Here is a 17,090-nt window from a genome sequence, read left to right as displayed (position 1 = left end):
CAGTGGGTTCACTTCCAAGTAGTGACAGACAGACCTCATGGTCTAGCTAGACGTTGCGTACACGGTCAGTACAATATTCAACTTTAATGTCTTTGAGAGAACTTTTAAAGCTAAAAAAGCTTTGTCAGTTTACAATACCAGTCTGGGATATTTAATCGTCTAAGTCAATTGAATCTTTTTGCTAAAAGTGTTTATAAAATAACAAAGACAACATAGGTTAATATCCTTATTACTCAATATTTGCTTAAAACAATCAAAAAAGCATTTTCGAATGCTAATACATCCCTGAATAAACTAATCATTTAATTATTTCCGTTTATCTCTGAATCCATCATGATTATTCTTTAAAACACTATGGGATAGTCATAACATTTTTATTAATAATGATATCATCACTGATGCTACTGAATATAAATCGATTGTACATAATATTGATGGGTATTGTATGGCTTATGAAGTTATACAAACAATTGGCGCTAAAGCTTTTAATCATTTTTACGACTCTCCAGGTTAATTTGTAAGTGAAAAAGAACATAAAAACGGTAATATGCAAACAAGAAACACTGTAAGAGCAATTGAAATGATATTATTGTTTGTAGATAAATATAATTATACATAGTGAATAGGTATTTACTTTAGCGTGGGTAGATACATTGTTTCTTTTTAGAAGATTTTTCTTATTGAGTAAGTACCTACTTACATTCTTTTCAGTATATTTAATTGATATTAAAATGCTCGTCTCATACGGAATTTTTGGGATAAAAGTATAGAAATAGATCGATCTGAAGTAATTCCAGTAAAATTCTTCCAGTTTTCAAAAATACTGTTTAAATTTCGCCATCTTCCTGATTTGGTTGGGATAGTTAAGTTTCTTCCTTTCTTGTTTGTTGAGAAGATTTGTGCAACCAAATTGTATGCATTAAGCACGAAATTAACTAGGTAGATATAGGATAGAATGCAAGAAACAACGCAACATTGTATGTAATGGTGGAGTACAAAGATTGCTTGTATGTAGAATCTTACAATACATAGCTTAATATACCCACAACTAAGTCAGCTATTTCTCAGAAACATTTTGCAACTCATGTTTTCTTCGCCAAAACATTTGGTGCCGCTAATTTACTAAAGTTGATGTTAAGCAGAGGTCATTTAACTAGAGGTTTAGCAAACGAAGAGAACTTTGGAGAAACCTTGCAGTTTACCAATATTGCCAAAATAATTTACAACATTTTTCTTCGTGCTTCATTTTATCGTCCTTGTTTACAATGGCTTCAGGATCTTATTTATCATCCTTAATTAATAGTACCTCTTTTTAATTAGTAGTATTGTCGTTGCTAACAGAAGCCTATTTGAAGTTTAAAAGGCTGTCAGAACATCTTCAATTTATATCAACTTTTTATCTTGAGGAATGCTTGCATCCAATTGATTATTCGCCTCAATCATGGATGTGAGTTTAATTTCGCTTATGGGATGCAATAAGAGCATGCCCTAAGCTTTTATTTGTGAAGCTTCACGGAGATTCTTTGAACTGATAACTTTGTGCCTTTTGTCCATCGACATGTTCGCTGTATTAACAGTAACTCGCAATAATAAGCAACGGTAATGAAGGCTTAATACGAGCTTAATACCAAACAAGTAGCAATACGTTGTAAATTAGATTGCTGATAGAAATGCAGCCCGGCCGTACCTGGCAGGTACGCGGCGTGGCATGGGACAAAGGCCGCGCATCCAGCGGCTTGACCTGCTGCATTTAGCAGCTTTATCTATCGCGGTACATGCTGCACTTCAATCAAAAGATCCGAGGCCTTCCTAGGCCGACGCACTCAAACATAACATGTGCATTACTCACGAAATATTTTCATAAAAGCGAGCCAAACGCACCCGGGCCCCCCGCGCGCCCGCGCCCCCGACAAACCAGTTCAGTGAGTGCCCGGCTGCCGCGCGCAACGGTCGACCCACGGAGGGAAGCGCTGCGTCGCGTTGTGTTACGAAAAAACATCTTTTGTACCAAAACCAAACCAGTGCTGTGGATTCCCATCAGTGTTGTGAATAAGATTGTGCCATTTCATGTTGTGATGTTCTCTGCACGAGTTGTTCTAGTGGATTTCTGTTGAAAAGTGTGGGACGGGTCTCTGCCTGCCGCCGGACGCCTTTTCTCTCGGATCTCGGGATATCATTAAGGTATTTATTGTTACACCGGTTCATTGTTGTAAGGAATTCTTTCTACGGCCCTCGTGTGGAGTTAAATCGATAGTCTTGATTCGCTTTCGTATTCGTAGGTGGTATCGGCGCGGTGTAAGTCGTATTGAATAGTAGATATGGTTTGAGGATTTGCATTGTAGATGCGCGGCGTGCACTGTAAACACTCCAGGGTTTCAAAACGGGTTCGAGTCCCGCCGAGGTGCGAGTGGGCGAGGGTATTAATTAGACGGCTGGCTGTAACGGTAATGGTAGGTTGCCTGAGGTATTTTAGCATTTTTAATGCCGCGATATTGCATCGCGATTCGATTACAAGATTTGAGAAGCGTCTTCGTGGAGGTTGGTTTCATAAAAGGATCTTGAATTCCTTTTTGAGAGCTTTGAAGATACCGAGTTGGACCGATGTAGAATTCCATGTGATTTCACTCGTCATTTCATTTACGGATTATTTTTACAGCCAGCAATTGATCATAGTTCACTATAAAACTCTGGAATCATAACAAAAACAAAATCTCAAAAGTGACATCAAAAACGACTAAAATCAAAATATAAATATTTTACAACGATTTGTATCATTACATTCAGAAAACGTAGCAACAAATCTTGAACTTACATAGAAAGCTCTCGCCCTTCCTCGGTAGCGTATAGATGGCGCCAGTAGTCCAAAACAAACGGCATCTCTTCGTCTAAGATAGATAAAATTAGATAGTAAATTAATTAAATCATTAAAAATAATAATAAAATACTGACTTAAGTAAAAACTGATCCCAGTTGCGCCATAATCTTAGGTTAGAAACCAATTTTATGATAACAATCTCTTTGGAGCGTTCCATTTGTTAATTTCGCAGTGAAAACAACTACGGTAGTGAAAATTGAACAAAAATAAGCACTGTTTTTACTATTTTTGTGTAATCAACTCCAAAACACGACCCGAAAATAAAAAACAATCGACGAAAAAAGCGCCGAACGAAAACTAAACATTGCTAATTTGATATTGACGTTTATTGGCTATGGTCAATTGTTTTTTTAATTTATAATAATGTGGCAAAGGAATCTAATATTATTCGGCACATGTGCAATCGTAAAATGTAATCATTATGTGAAATCTTATTTTATAGTCTCGATAAAAACACATCAAATTAAATTTGATACCCTACCGAATGTGATAATAAAATCCGTTCTTATTGCGAACTATTTCGTTTGCTCATCTTTTAAGTGACGCAATGACATAAAACTGAAAATCCTACAAAGTACAGAATAATTAGGACAGCAAAAAATACTTAACGATGCGGGCTTCAAAGACTTGAAACTCAAACTGTAAGATCTATATCATCTATCTTTTATTGCAACACCAACTTTGAATGGATCGCATAATTTTATGACCGACTTAAGGGTTACATTTACAAGATGAAACCGTTGATTTAGTCGTAAACTGAGCAGTAAAGGCGATATTGATAGCGGTCGTGTGTGCGATAAACGCGTGGATTTTGAATAATAATAAGTATTAAAATTACGTCGACGTAGAATAGGTTTATTTGAGGCTTCTCGGAAGTTATTTATTACTTATTAGGTTTGTTATTACTTCATCCTTATTGCGATCGGTGGTTTTATGATGGAATTTTCGTATTAAATCATATTTTGTGCAAAATTGCGGAAAGAGTAGGAAACTATAAATAAAAGTATGAATGAATGGCAAAATTACCTTCCACAAACCAAAAACCGCATACAATTTCATGCTATTAATTTAGATTAATTTGTAATCTGTGGTGTAGTATTCCAGCTAATGCCAGTGAATGAACCTAATTTAAAAAACATAAAACTTATCTGTAAAAAAAGAACTTTCACCCTTAGGACGTGACCACGCACGTGTCGTTTAGTGGTTACTCGAACATGCATCCCGAGTTAATTTGGCGGGTAAAAAATCACGAAATGTGCCCGGAAACGTGCGTGTCACGCCACCACTCGAACAGATGTCGACATGTGTCGATTGTGCCGTGGCTGCATCGAGTGCCGTCGCTTAATTGACTACGGAAAATCATGGTAGGGAATAACGTGCTAACGCTTTTAGCAGCTAAAAATATTCCAACCAAAAATTTTACACAACAACCACAACAAAACGTTTGCGTACCTAATTTGAAGTTTAAGTAGCGAAACCTGCTTCAATAACTTGGTATTTTTTGATGAGAGATAGTTAATGGCATTCTCAACCGAAATTAGACTAAAATCGTCGTTTCTAATACAAAACTATGTATGAAATTCACGGGATCCGTTGCGTGTTTGTCTCCCTAATCGTGATTCTATGGTACAGATGCGCTGCTATTTCCACCCGTGTGTGGCGCGGTGGCGTTACGTTCTTGGGGTGTGTTCGAATTTTGATTTGTAGTTTTACTTTTAATTTATGGCGCCGTTTTCGGGTCGTATGTCGCGGCTGCTGGGCACGGAGTTTCCAGCCAGTTTTAAAGATTTATTTTGTCGATTTTGTTTTAATGGCATTAGGTGTGGAAGAGAGTTAGTTTTGAACCACAACTGTGCTATAATTCTTCGAGATAACCTACGTTTTGTTATGTGAAATGTTTTTAAGAAATCTGTCATTTAAATTGTAGTAATTTAACGTAATGTTTTAAAAACATTATCTAAACAGATTATGTAACAACTAGGCTTAGATTTAAAGCCTAAATTGATAGTAAGCTCAAGAAAAGTGAGGCACTTTAAACTAGACACACCACAAAAACTAAACGTTTTTTCCATACTTTCTGACAGTTGACGTTAGTAAAAACGTAATGTTATATGACATTGGATGATAATGATTTTTTGCCTCACTTTAGACGAAGCGCTTTTATGAAGCAATTACATTTTCTAGCAATTATTAATAATTTTATACCCATTTCTATGTTGTTATTAGTCATAACATACATTTATATTAGATAAAAATCGAGATAACGCCACAAATGAATTTATTTTGACATTCATTCACAGTGACAGATGTCAATCTTTCCACAGACCATTAATGTCAATGCGTTGATTATACAACTGATAATAAACATATTTTTCAACATAATCCTAGCATTTGTAAACATCTCTGTTGAAGTAAGACTTAAAGTTAATAATGTATTGAGGATTTAAAAGTAAATAAGCCGCTTTCAGTATTTATTACAGACTAAGCCTTTTTAATTGGGACATTAGACTTAACATTTAAAAGAGTTACAGCTACTTAGTAGCTGAGCTCTTGAATTTAATTTGTGATAAGGTCTAAAGGGCACATAAGATCTAGATTAAACTGGATTATGTCGGCAAACTTTTAAGTAGGCACATAACTTTTGTGAAAATAGGGATGTTTCGGAATGTCTGGGGATGTTTTTTCTTTGCCTTATTTTATTAGGACAACCAACAAGACAAACACGCATACATGGAATTAATATCTGAAATTACTAGGACTTGAAATGATTCGTGGAAGTCGTGATACTGAGAAATATTGTATTTTTTCTAGACATAGATTTCCTTCTGTAACAACTTTGCCTACAAAGATTTTCTCTCGTATTTTTTACCTAAGTATGCTTCGGAAGCTAATCCCGCTTTTGTTACTTCTGACTTCCAGAAAATTTTACGTAAGAAACTGAGCACTTAGGGTGGGTTGCACCATCTTACTTTAACTTTGACAAACGTCAAGAATCTGTCAAACTCCATACAAATTGCACCGGTTATCGTTAAATTTACTGTCAAAGTTGAGTGGTGCAACTCAGCCTTAAACTTTTTAGTATCTTATCCATCTGAACCGACTATTCAACGTCCATATTAACCTACTGATTAATTAATCAAAAACTTAAACATCTCAAAGTGAGCTTACATCGGTCCCGAAACAGTACCGAAGTATCTAAATAAACCATCTATTTAACTTCGACGTTTAACAGTAAAAAAATACTGGACCGCCTCAGTCCGTTAGTCGAGCGGTCTTTCTATTCATTCAAATTTGAACTCTATATCTATTACGTAAAGATGCAGCTGTTTGTTTTACCTCTATCTTGTAGGGATTAATTAAATTTGACATCCCATTGTGACATGTTCGGTGACGAAGTTACAGTTACGGCGCACGCCTAATTGATGATTACATGCGCGGGAGTTGACGTCGCTTGTGTCACAGTTTCGGCACTATTATTCTTGTTTTTGATATCAAATATACATTTTAAATCTTCACAACCCATCTGGCCAGGGAATATAGGTAGGTCACATCCTCCACTTGTCTTTGGAAAGAAAAGATGTTCATGCAAGAGTACTACACTCTTCAATTTTAGGTACTGTAGGAGAAGTGGAGACTGAATGACCCAATGATGATGATGTTCTTCAAACAGAAAATACCACAAAATGTCAGCAGAAAAATTATACCACATTTTTTCTTATTGACGTGTTTGGATCGCAGGAAAACTAAGGAAATCATAAAAATAAAACTTGTAAGTGAATAGAAATAGTAAAAGCGTGGGTCGAAATTAATGCTTTAAAAACTGACGCAGAACCTTAATGTCCTTTGTTAACTTTTACCGATGTTCTTTAATAACTAGTCATAATTACGCATTTCAAAGGTCAAGGGTGCTATAGACTACAGTTCACAGTCGTTAAAATACAAGATTATCCATTGTTCTATGGAAACACGCCGAGATATATTTGAAAAGGCAATTACAAGCACTAAGCTAGAAGTCATTAAAGTAAAAAGTGTTTTAAAACATTTGTAACGGCTGTAGTCGTAGAAACGCCATCCTCAAACCCACAATCATCAAAGAGAATGCTATTCAAATGTAGTTCTTACTGCCTTGAAAGACGATACAGATAAATAACATCAGTGAGAAAAGAAATAATTGTCGAGACGGCCTCACCATAGTCATTCAGAGCGGGTAAAGTGCTTCTCTAACTATTTATTAAGCCATGAAGATATCTAAAAAATCTCAAGCATCTTTGAGCTACTTTTAAAAAGTGGCTTCTACAATAAAATCCCTATCAGCATATTTTAGCTTTACATTTTCGGTTGCCATTAAAACACTGCTAGAATTTCTTAAAAGTAGAAATTAAAAGGTATGAATAAGGCATGAAATCTTCATTAGGGATTCCCAAAATATTGGCGTTACAATTTTTGTTCCTATTTCCAAGTCTGATGAATATGGCTAGACGAAGAGAGAGAGAGAAGAAAATATCGAAGATATAGAGAAGGTGATATCGAATATTGTCACGAGACTAAAGGCAATGGGAATGAATCAAAGTAATTATGCCAACTAATAAATTATTCATTTGCATGATTTGAATTTTATTAGCCCAATGAGCAATGTCGTAGAAGGAAATGTTTTAATGGTCATTTACAAGGAAATGAAAAAAGTTACAAACGATCTTCGCCGGTAAATAAATGATACTGTACTTAAGTAGCTCACATTAATTGCTTTTGATACTATTGTCAGTACTAAATAAGAAAATATATTCGTCTTTTTCAGTTCTTAATTACGTCGCGTCGTACGTAATTCTTAGTAAACTCAGAAAATTTCAAATTTCCTAGCTCAGCAAAAAATATTTGTAAATTGTAATGTCAGTCCGTTGGTAATTCCCAAATTGTTACACCGAAATTCTTGCCGATACTGCACATTTCAGAGTCGATCTGTCAACATTTTGATCACGCAAAATATATTATTAATACCAGCCCTGAATATTTCGCTGCGATGCCATTACCATGCTGAATTATTTAAGTCTGGCTCCCAAATAAAAATGTTGCTCGAAATATGTAAATGAGGCAGTATTGTGTTCTTTATCGGAACTAATATTTTAAATGCGAAACGGGCTTCTGTATTACTTTTCTGTAACGCTCCTAAATTAGTTGTGGATGCAATACTTTTTCAATTAAACTAACAGTGTCGAGTCTGTCTATGATTAGTATGACGCAATTTACTGACGTCACATCCTTATCGTAAATCAGCAATGTGCTCATAATTACTTCCCCTTCAGCTGACCATTCTGTTTGCTGGAATCCGCTTACTAGCCAGTTGCTGGGAACATTACAAGCGATTATCATCATTATACTTGGTCATTAAATCAGTTCGCACCTTCGAGGGACGTGTGAATTTGCTCCACGTCGTCTAAACTATATTTAACTGCATTATCTTCAGTTGGAGTCATGCTATCGTCAATGGCAGATGTTTTTACGTTCCTAAGAACAGTAATCTAAGAAGTTGTGCATTTTATTGTTTTATTACACCGCAGGTCGAAACTGCGTAAAGGAAGAAACATTACGGGAAGCCCTGAGGCGGTATCGTTACAAGAAAGCTATTTTATTGTCTCTAGGGCATGGCTGAGAAATAATTTCGGTTGCCGTTAGGGTTCCAAGTTGAAAGCTTATTGTAGATTGAAATTGTTTCCAAATTATACACGTCCAGTCCATCGAACTCATTTGTGGTCGTATTGTCAATCAACTACGGGTTTGCGGAGAGGATTTTGTAAATTGCAATGGATATAAGGCTGATAGATAACAAAGCGAAAACCTTTTCAATCTAGCAATCAGCTGAACAAACGATCGCTTTACGGAACACCGCTTACGAGTTTCCCCCACTAACATCCGAATGGAAACATCAGTTGGTTCCGCCCGAGCAAAAATTTACTATATATCGGCGTCTTCCTCTAAGAATTCGGCTGGATTTGCGTAGATACTGGGTAATGTACCGATAAAGGCGACAGGATCGTTACATTTTGTAAGATTAGGGAGCGGCGGTGAATCAAGCGTCTCTTTGGTGAGATTTTACGAGTTTCGTATGACTCCGAAATCGGCCTGAAGGTTATTTCCATCGGCTTATTCAAGAACTCCGGCCATCGAATAACGAATTGTGAGTACTTGGATTAAGTTTCCAGTATGCTATCACTTTTATGTAGCTGTGACGTCATTCAAAGGATATATCGTGTCCTTTTTTCACTCGCTCACACTTAATTTGCGGGATAAGAAAGTTCCCACGTGTAAATCCTCTTAAACGTTAAACGCCATTCATAAGACCCTATTATAAGTCATCAGGGCATAATAAAATTGCGATATTTGGAGTGTCGTACACTTCTGCGTCCCTTATAATACGACTGTCAACGCTAGTAATAACATCAGGTAAAAATTGGAGCCCCAACTTGTCCCTTTGCGTTGCGACGGGGATATCGGATGTCTCTCTCGCTAATTGGCTCGAGTGGAATAAACAGAAAGCGAAACAGATGGATCACGGCATTTGTCATTTGAAAACATTCTTAACTTGAATTCGAATGCGACCGTAATAAAAATTAGGCATTTCTAAAATGATTCCGCCCGTTTATTGGGATCGTATCTCCATCGGGGACACTGAGCAACACCCGGAGTTAAATTGAGACGTTGAATGTTTGCCATTTTCTTTTCCTCCAATTTCGCGCCAATAGCAAAAGTAAAAAGGCCCGATACCACCAACATGGAGGCAATATACGACTTCGCCAGAGAGAACCATTTCCTTTAATGTTTTCATGAAGCTTGAGAACTAAAGACCGTGTAACAACGTATCTATTCGTTGCCTTTTAATAGCCGGCGACCGAACAAACTGGCAAGTATTAAGTTTTATCAACCATCTGCAGGAATGTCACGTCTTTATTACTACTTATTCTTTGTCCTCATGAATCCAGAGGTGTGATAAGGACGGGTGCTTGCCGTATCGCCGTCTCGCTCCCTTGGTTGTTGCCTCGCTTGAAAACGCAGGGAATCGTGCCTCTCTCTCGGGCATAGGTGTTCAATTCAATAAAAAATGGCGTACCTGGTCCAGTCCCTTGACATGTTTATACATTTTTCTTACTGTGTAGGGTTTTTGTTACGGATTTTTCGATTGAGACTGAATCGCGGGCGTTATTAAAAAAGTTTCGCCGCGTAATATTCGCGGTGATTTCTCTGGATGCCGCATTTTTTGCCAATTTATCGTTTTGCTTTCGCGCTTTATCGAGTTTCGGGCGTCAACATTGATTTATTATCGATATTTTGGAGGACACGTGCTATTTTACCGCCAAAAGTTTGGTCAGTTGGGGCGACCCAGATATCTAATAATACTCATTTCGAACTTTTATCACGTCTGCTTCTTACCATTAAACAGCTGAGAACATAGAATACTAAGCTGTATGCTTTTTATTCCCTGATTGCGATGCTTTCAAACCTCTTTTCTGTCGTAATCAAAGTGTTTGTCTGTGGCGCTAAAAATCCAAAATGGTGGCTCGCAGTCAGCTGATTCAGCTACGGCGTTCGGCCGTCCAATCCCTATTATACGTTCAGGTAAATAGGGACGGCACAACGCCTAAATTTATCTCATTTTAAATACAAAATTACACATTTTGTTGTTAAATAAACACCTATTGGAACTAAATTACATGCTACCATGTCTAACTATGACCACATATTACTAAGGCTGAGTTACACCAACTTACTATATTAATAACCTGTGTTTTGATAATGAAGTTTGACAGATTTTTGACGTCTGTTAAAGTTAAAGTAAGATGGTGCAACTCAGCCTAAGTCACGAAAAATGTTACTTATTTTTTTACCCGACTACGGCAAAGCAAAAGGAGGGTTATGATTTTTAGTTGCACAAAATCACTGGTAAATAGGAACTAAAATTATCATTCTTCAGCATTTACGTATTCAAATGTAAGTTTATCTTGCTCCACTAACTACACTAGCGCCATAGTTCCAGCGATCACGAAATACAGGGTGTGCCAAAATTGCAAAACTTATAATTGGGGTCTTATGAGTTAGAAGAGATAGCAAATGTCTCCGATGCACATCCTAGACTTCCACTGCAAGTTACAGATAATAACTAAGCTTCTTGAAGTCTAAGATTTGACTAAGTTTCAGAGTTGCTAGTTTCTTGTACGATTACTTATATCAAAGGCTCTCTGTGAATCGATCTTGATAAGAAACTTTAGTAGTCACTTACAATAATATTAGTCTTTACTTTTTGTAGCTAATTCGCATATAAGTTGTTAAAACTTGATGTGCATGATTCTGTAATGATTTAGCTGAGTTATACTCATTTATTTTTTATCATACAAATAACATAATTTATTCTATGTCTTGTTTCTTTATTAAACTTTCCGCACAATCTATTGAAATGCATTTTTTTCAATAAGCTAATATTTATTATGAGAGAAAATTAAGAATAAATTTTTTCAATTAATTTATCTCTAATAAAGTAATTAAGTAAAGTATGTACTTTCTACCTGACTGCGCTCTGGGAAGGTTATGTTTCTAAAGCTGGTGTCTAAATAAGTTTGTATGAATAACATAGAATCCTTCTCAATAAAACACATTTTAACAAATCTAAAAAAGGTCTAGACTATTCACTCAGTTCCCTTGAAAAAGATAACTAGTTCTAAGAAAGATAGGTACTATCGCGGCGGGCGTAATTTTTCACCGGACCAGACATTGAAAAACTAAACTGTCCGGGTGAAAAACTGGAGAACCGGACACTACCAGCCCTGGTACTATCGCTGCAGTATTTTATCTTTGAAAGGAACACTTCACTAGTAGGGAATTGGCGCGGGAAGTGCAAGATGGCCCAACTCTATTTTCGTGTATTTTAAGATTTGAGAATGATCGTGTATAAAATATGGCAATTGTGTTTATAACTTATGTATAACCTTTAGTACCTACCTTATCTCGTAGATAATGAAATATAAACATGACTGACTTGTACCCATCACAACAAAATTGATGATGACATCATTATTAGTGAAAAGTCCCGCCTGCAACGTTTCGGGCTAATTTCGGAAACTAATCAACAGATTTTCATGCGGTTTTCACCTAGATAAAGATAAATTTAATATAGGAAGGTCAAGTATAAACTTGAACAGTGATTTGTGCAGTTGCTGGTATGATGATTAGTAAAATGATTAGTAAAATGATTAGTAAATTAAATTTCAATACAAAAGGAAATAAATATTTGCTTATTGGTAGGTATTTTATTCTAAAGGAGAAACATGAAATGAGTAAGTATGTTTACAAAATACAAGAACTTGGACACAAAAAAAAATCGCAACAAAAAACCCGACCGCAATTCATTTTACCACTTGAAACCTTATTTCTTCTACATTTAATACTAAATGTTTTCTGATGCGGAATCATTTATTTAATTTAATGTATGTAACATACATAATGAGTTATCATAGAATCGTGAGTCAGTACTATGATGACGTACCTACATCAACAATGGTGGATAACTATTGTGTAGAACGATTTACCTATAGTTGGAGTCATTAGTTACGCTTTTTATAATTATCATTAACACATTTGTAGCTCACCATCAAAAATGAAGCAAAAACTACAATCATAAAAAAGTACCTTTCTGGTATTTATTCGTAGCTGTATTACAAAATACAGCTACGAATTTATGCATATTAAAAAAAGTATCAAACTGTCATCTACTGTATTTAGGACAGTGAAATGTACTGTCAAGATCTATATTTATGAGTATATTGTATTTAGTGCCCTACTATTGTCGCAGCGATACTGCAATAGTTTTGCAACGTAATATCATTGAATAAATATTTTCTGTTACGTTATCAGTACAGTCAGCATCTTAAATCTTTATAACACATTTTTATTCGTTCCTAGATTCTTTAGAATTCAAATCACAATTAGGTTACAAATGTAGTATGTGCCAATATGGCATTACAAGTTGTAACATGTGCTATATTGCTACGAAAATGTGCCGCTTTGTGCTTTTGTGTGGCGACTGTACACGTGCATGTTGACGCTTCGATATCTTATCATTCAGCAAAACATCGTCAATAAACAACCATAAGCAAATAATATACGGTATGATTTCTATCCTACATCTTAAAGCTAGAAACTGTACTTCCCACTATCTTTACTTACTCAAAGTATTTCCACTAAGATGAGACAGCACTTACCTGCACTAAACCACGGAATTTAAACTTACAGAGACCTCAACCATTAGCATAGGAAAGATTAATCCTATCCCGCTCGCACGCCTCGAAACGCCTTATGCCAAAGCGAGACGGCTAGCGGTTAATGACCACAACTTTTAGAATCGTAAATCTTAGGCAATTCGCATTGATACGCTGCGTCGGCGCAGATGTACGGACATCTTGAGATAAAGAAGTGAAATCGGAGGTGCTTTGCTTATCTGATGGATAAATTTTGTAAAGTAGGTGTTAGTTGGGATAAATTGAAGCTGGTTTATGTTTAGCTAAGATACAGTTTAAGTAGGCTCTTAAAATAATAATCTCGTAAAAAGAAAAGCATCAGTAAAATTATCATAAATCAATAATATTCATCCATGCATAGAATAAAATATAAACATTTATTGCAGGTTGAGAGTGTAAACTTTATACAATGCTATGTTTAATGTTTTTCACTCGCGAAACTGGTTTTTAAATTTTAATTGTGTTAAAATACTTAGATTTTGGTATAAGTTTTCTTTACAAGGAAATCGTCTTTAACTAGACCACAAGTTACTTAACGTATTTCTTCATTTAAATCAGTAGGTACGTAAAGCTTTCAAACAATTATCATCCTTATGCAAAATGGTCTCCTGGCTTTTCAAGTGATCTTAAAAGGTTTTTATACCTTAAGTCTAATTACCTTTACCTTACTAATAAGCATGAAGTATCCATTATGCTTCCCATCAGCTGTATCTATTGTACAATCAACAGGACATAATGCTGAACACTGTTGTATCCTTAGTACGTTGTAATAGGAGCTATTTTGCGAGAACAGTGTATAGTCGGATGTGCTGACTTTACAAAGTACAGAAGGCCAGAACTAACTTGTCACTAACACATAAGCTTTTTTACACTGAAGTCTGGAGCCAACAATGCAAAACTATAGCGACTTTTTTGTCCCTCTCTATTGGCTTTTGGACAATAGTTTGCCGATGACACCAATCTCGGATACACCGGAATAGGGTTGTTAAAAACATCGATATATCGATAAATGTTATCGTAGGAAATAAATAGGTAAATTAAATTTACATAGCAGTAGGTTATTCTGAATTAAAATGGGATACAATCGCGGTTCTTAATTTCAGATAATAAGTAGTTATTCGATTTATTGAATTATTTGTACACAGAAAAAGGTACAAAAAGCGAGCTGCTGGACCATTACATAATGAAAGACGAGACATAACTGTTGAAATAAAAAAATAACGTTTGATGATGGTATTCATTAGTGTAACGTAAGATTGATCTACAGTCTACACCAAATTTTAGACTGATGCCAATATTCTCTTAGAAAACATTTTGATAGATCGGTATTATTTATGAAATATCGATGTATTGGGATATCGATTTGATATTTTTGACGTCCCTAACCCAGAATACTGAAACTCAACAATTTTTCCACGTATCACAATTTTTGTCCACACTATCTATTGTACAGGCGTAGCATAAATTCTAATTCTCTCCAGTTCTGGTGAACCCTTCTATCTGAAACCGAACTATGTAGAGTTGTTTAATGAATTGGTATATCAAATTCGGTGTAACTTTTTGTCTTATTTTAGCAGGAACTATAAGTATTTTGCCCGTGGCATCTCGTGATTTTCGTTCAAGTTCATTTTTCGGGTTAAAATACATAATTATAGTCTATGACACACGCAATAATTTAGCTTTAAAATAATTTTCAAAATCGATTCAGTAGATCCAGAGATTACCCCCTCATCATCATCATTATTTCAGACAGGACGTCCACTGTTGAACATAGGCCTCTCCCAATATTTCCAGATTGAACGGTTGCTATTAGCTCCACACACATCCATAGATTACCTCCTAAAACCTCACCAACTAAACCTCTTCAATCCTTCAAGCTCCGCGAATAATTGTTATGACATTAATTAATGCCGTCTGGGACTCAATCGGTTAAAGTATGAGCCTAATATCTTCTAAATTAAAAACTTTCTTGTAAATATTTCATTCTAGTGTCTATTGTGACTGGCTTAATAATTGGTTATTGTTAAATTTGTAAAAATAGATCGTGATCACCGATAACAATGCTCGTCTCAGGCCTTTTCTAAAAATAAGTTATTGGTAAACAGCACTGATTCGGATTCGTGATAAATAAAAATTTAAATTGTTATTTTTATTACTAGATTTGCCCGCGTCTCCGCTTCTTCTTGAAAATAGTTTGCAGTTATAGTAAAATAGTAAAAAAATAGTTTTCAAGGACTGTTTACTTGAACTATTTTCAGAACTAACTCTTTAGCTTTAATAATATTAGTCCAATCTAATATTTTTCGAGTCTATCGTGTTTACTTATGTTTTTTTTTTCACTATAGCGCTTCAGGGCGATATAATTGAGAAATAAGTAAAAAAAAAACTCATGCCTTACTTCAAATATTATCTTATTAATTTGATAGCGAAGCCTACTATTGGCGTAGAAATCATATTCCAATATTTTCTTTATACGAGTAGACTTTATGTAGGCCGCTTCGAATTAAGTAAGGTAATATTCCAATATTTTCTTTGTACAAGTAGACTTTAGAAGGCAATTAGGCATATTATTAGACTTCAACTAAAACGTATTGAAATATTTGTACCTATCTGATGTTTAGCTTCTTTTCTATGACATCAAAACTCACATGCTAATAGATCACGCAACCCGCAGAATGTTCACTCGTTGCATCGTAAACATGATTGACAATCGTAAAAATCGCATGACTAGCCAATCAGGGGTGATTCATCAAACCAGGCCGTCTTTGAGTCACGACGCGTAGAAATGGAGTACTATTGAGTTGTGCACTTTTGCTTTTTTGTGTGCGAACGTCATGAAAAGTAGGCACAAAATAGAAATATGACGAGTATCAAGTATCAATACATTTTGAGCTTTAAAGCTTGAAAATAAAGTTCCAAGTTGTTTGTGGAAATTGGTCGGTCAGTTGACCTGCTAGCAAAATGGACCTAAAATATTATTAATGTAAGTAAAGTAAACAAATTGACAATTTGAGTTTTGTATAATGTTTTTTCCTACTACGTGTAAAGTATTGATTCATGTGTATTTGATGTTTGTGGTTACGTGATTATGACAAATGGACTTAGTAATTAAACATGTGAAATCAATGAAAAGTTCCATTAACTAATCAAGACTAACACAACACTATTAAAAACAGATTTCTACGATCAATAAAAATCTAATTTGTCTCATCCAAATAAGAAATAAGGCAGGCGACCCAGGCCGATAGGGCTGCAAGGACCGTAGGACGTCCACCAGTGAGGTGGACCGACGTTCTCATAAAGAGAGCAGGAAGATGCATGCTGTTACCCACCGGTTATTATGGAAAATCACTGGGGGAGGTCTATGTTCAGCAGTGCGCAACTAAGGTCTAAATTTTTGTTGAAAATAGCTCTGATTACCATTGCATACGATCCCTTAAATTGAAAGATAAAGAGATATTTTGAGACCCAGGGAATAAACATAGATTGTTATGTAGGCCAAGACGCGCGTAGAAAATTCTTTGTGACAGATTGTAATTCACACAAGCGAAGTCGCGGGCAAAAGCTAGTATAATATAAAGCCCTTTTCATCCATCAGTCAAAGAATTCTTATACGATTGTTGCTCCACGGCGGACAATGTCGTAATCTTACATCTCCAGCGAATATTTAGTATCTGGGTCACTGGGAAATGGCCGAGATTTTGACCAAAGATGAACAGCTTTAATATTGCATCCGATAGTCTCCGAATGATTCTAAATCTGGTGTATCTTTGATCAGTAGGAATAGATCTTATAAATAACTGCTGGACTGTTTTGGAATTGAAGCTAGTTTAGGCTGTTTCGCCACTGGCGGGTTAAGTCCCAGATTCCAGATTAAGAACTTACCTAGTTGATAAAATTACCTTTATTCTTAGACACTGTATGTGAAACTGGTG

At 35.6% G+C, this 17,090-nt stretch overlaps 1 protein-coding gene across 1 annotated transcript in view; it reads left to right on the top strand.

The window, feature by feature from the left end:
* The first annotated feature begins 1,907 nt into the window (after positions 1 to 1,907).
* The window catches only part of LOC135084273 (latrophilin Cirl), a 418,461-nt gene continuing 403,278 nt past the window's right edge, over positions 1,908 to 17,090 (top strand). Inside the window, exon 1 of the mRNA XM_063979064.1 lies at positions 1,908 to 2,181. The gene's annotated coding sequence lies outside the window, so the exon portion shown is untranslated. The remainder of the gene's footprint in view (positions 2,182 to 17,090) is intronic.

The sequence above is a fragment of the Ostrinia nubilalis genome, chromosome 25, assembly GCF_963855985.1.
Source record: "Ostrinia nubilalis chromosome 25, ilOstNubi1.1, whole genome shotgun sequence".
Lineage (NCBI taxonomy): Eukaryota > Metazoa > Arthropoda > Insecta > Lepidoptera > Crambidae > Ostrinia > Ostrinia nubilalis.
The sequence above is the reverse complement of the archived record's forward strand: the minus strand, read 5'-3'. Positions and strand labels throughout refer to the sequence as shown.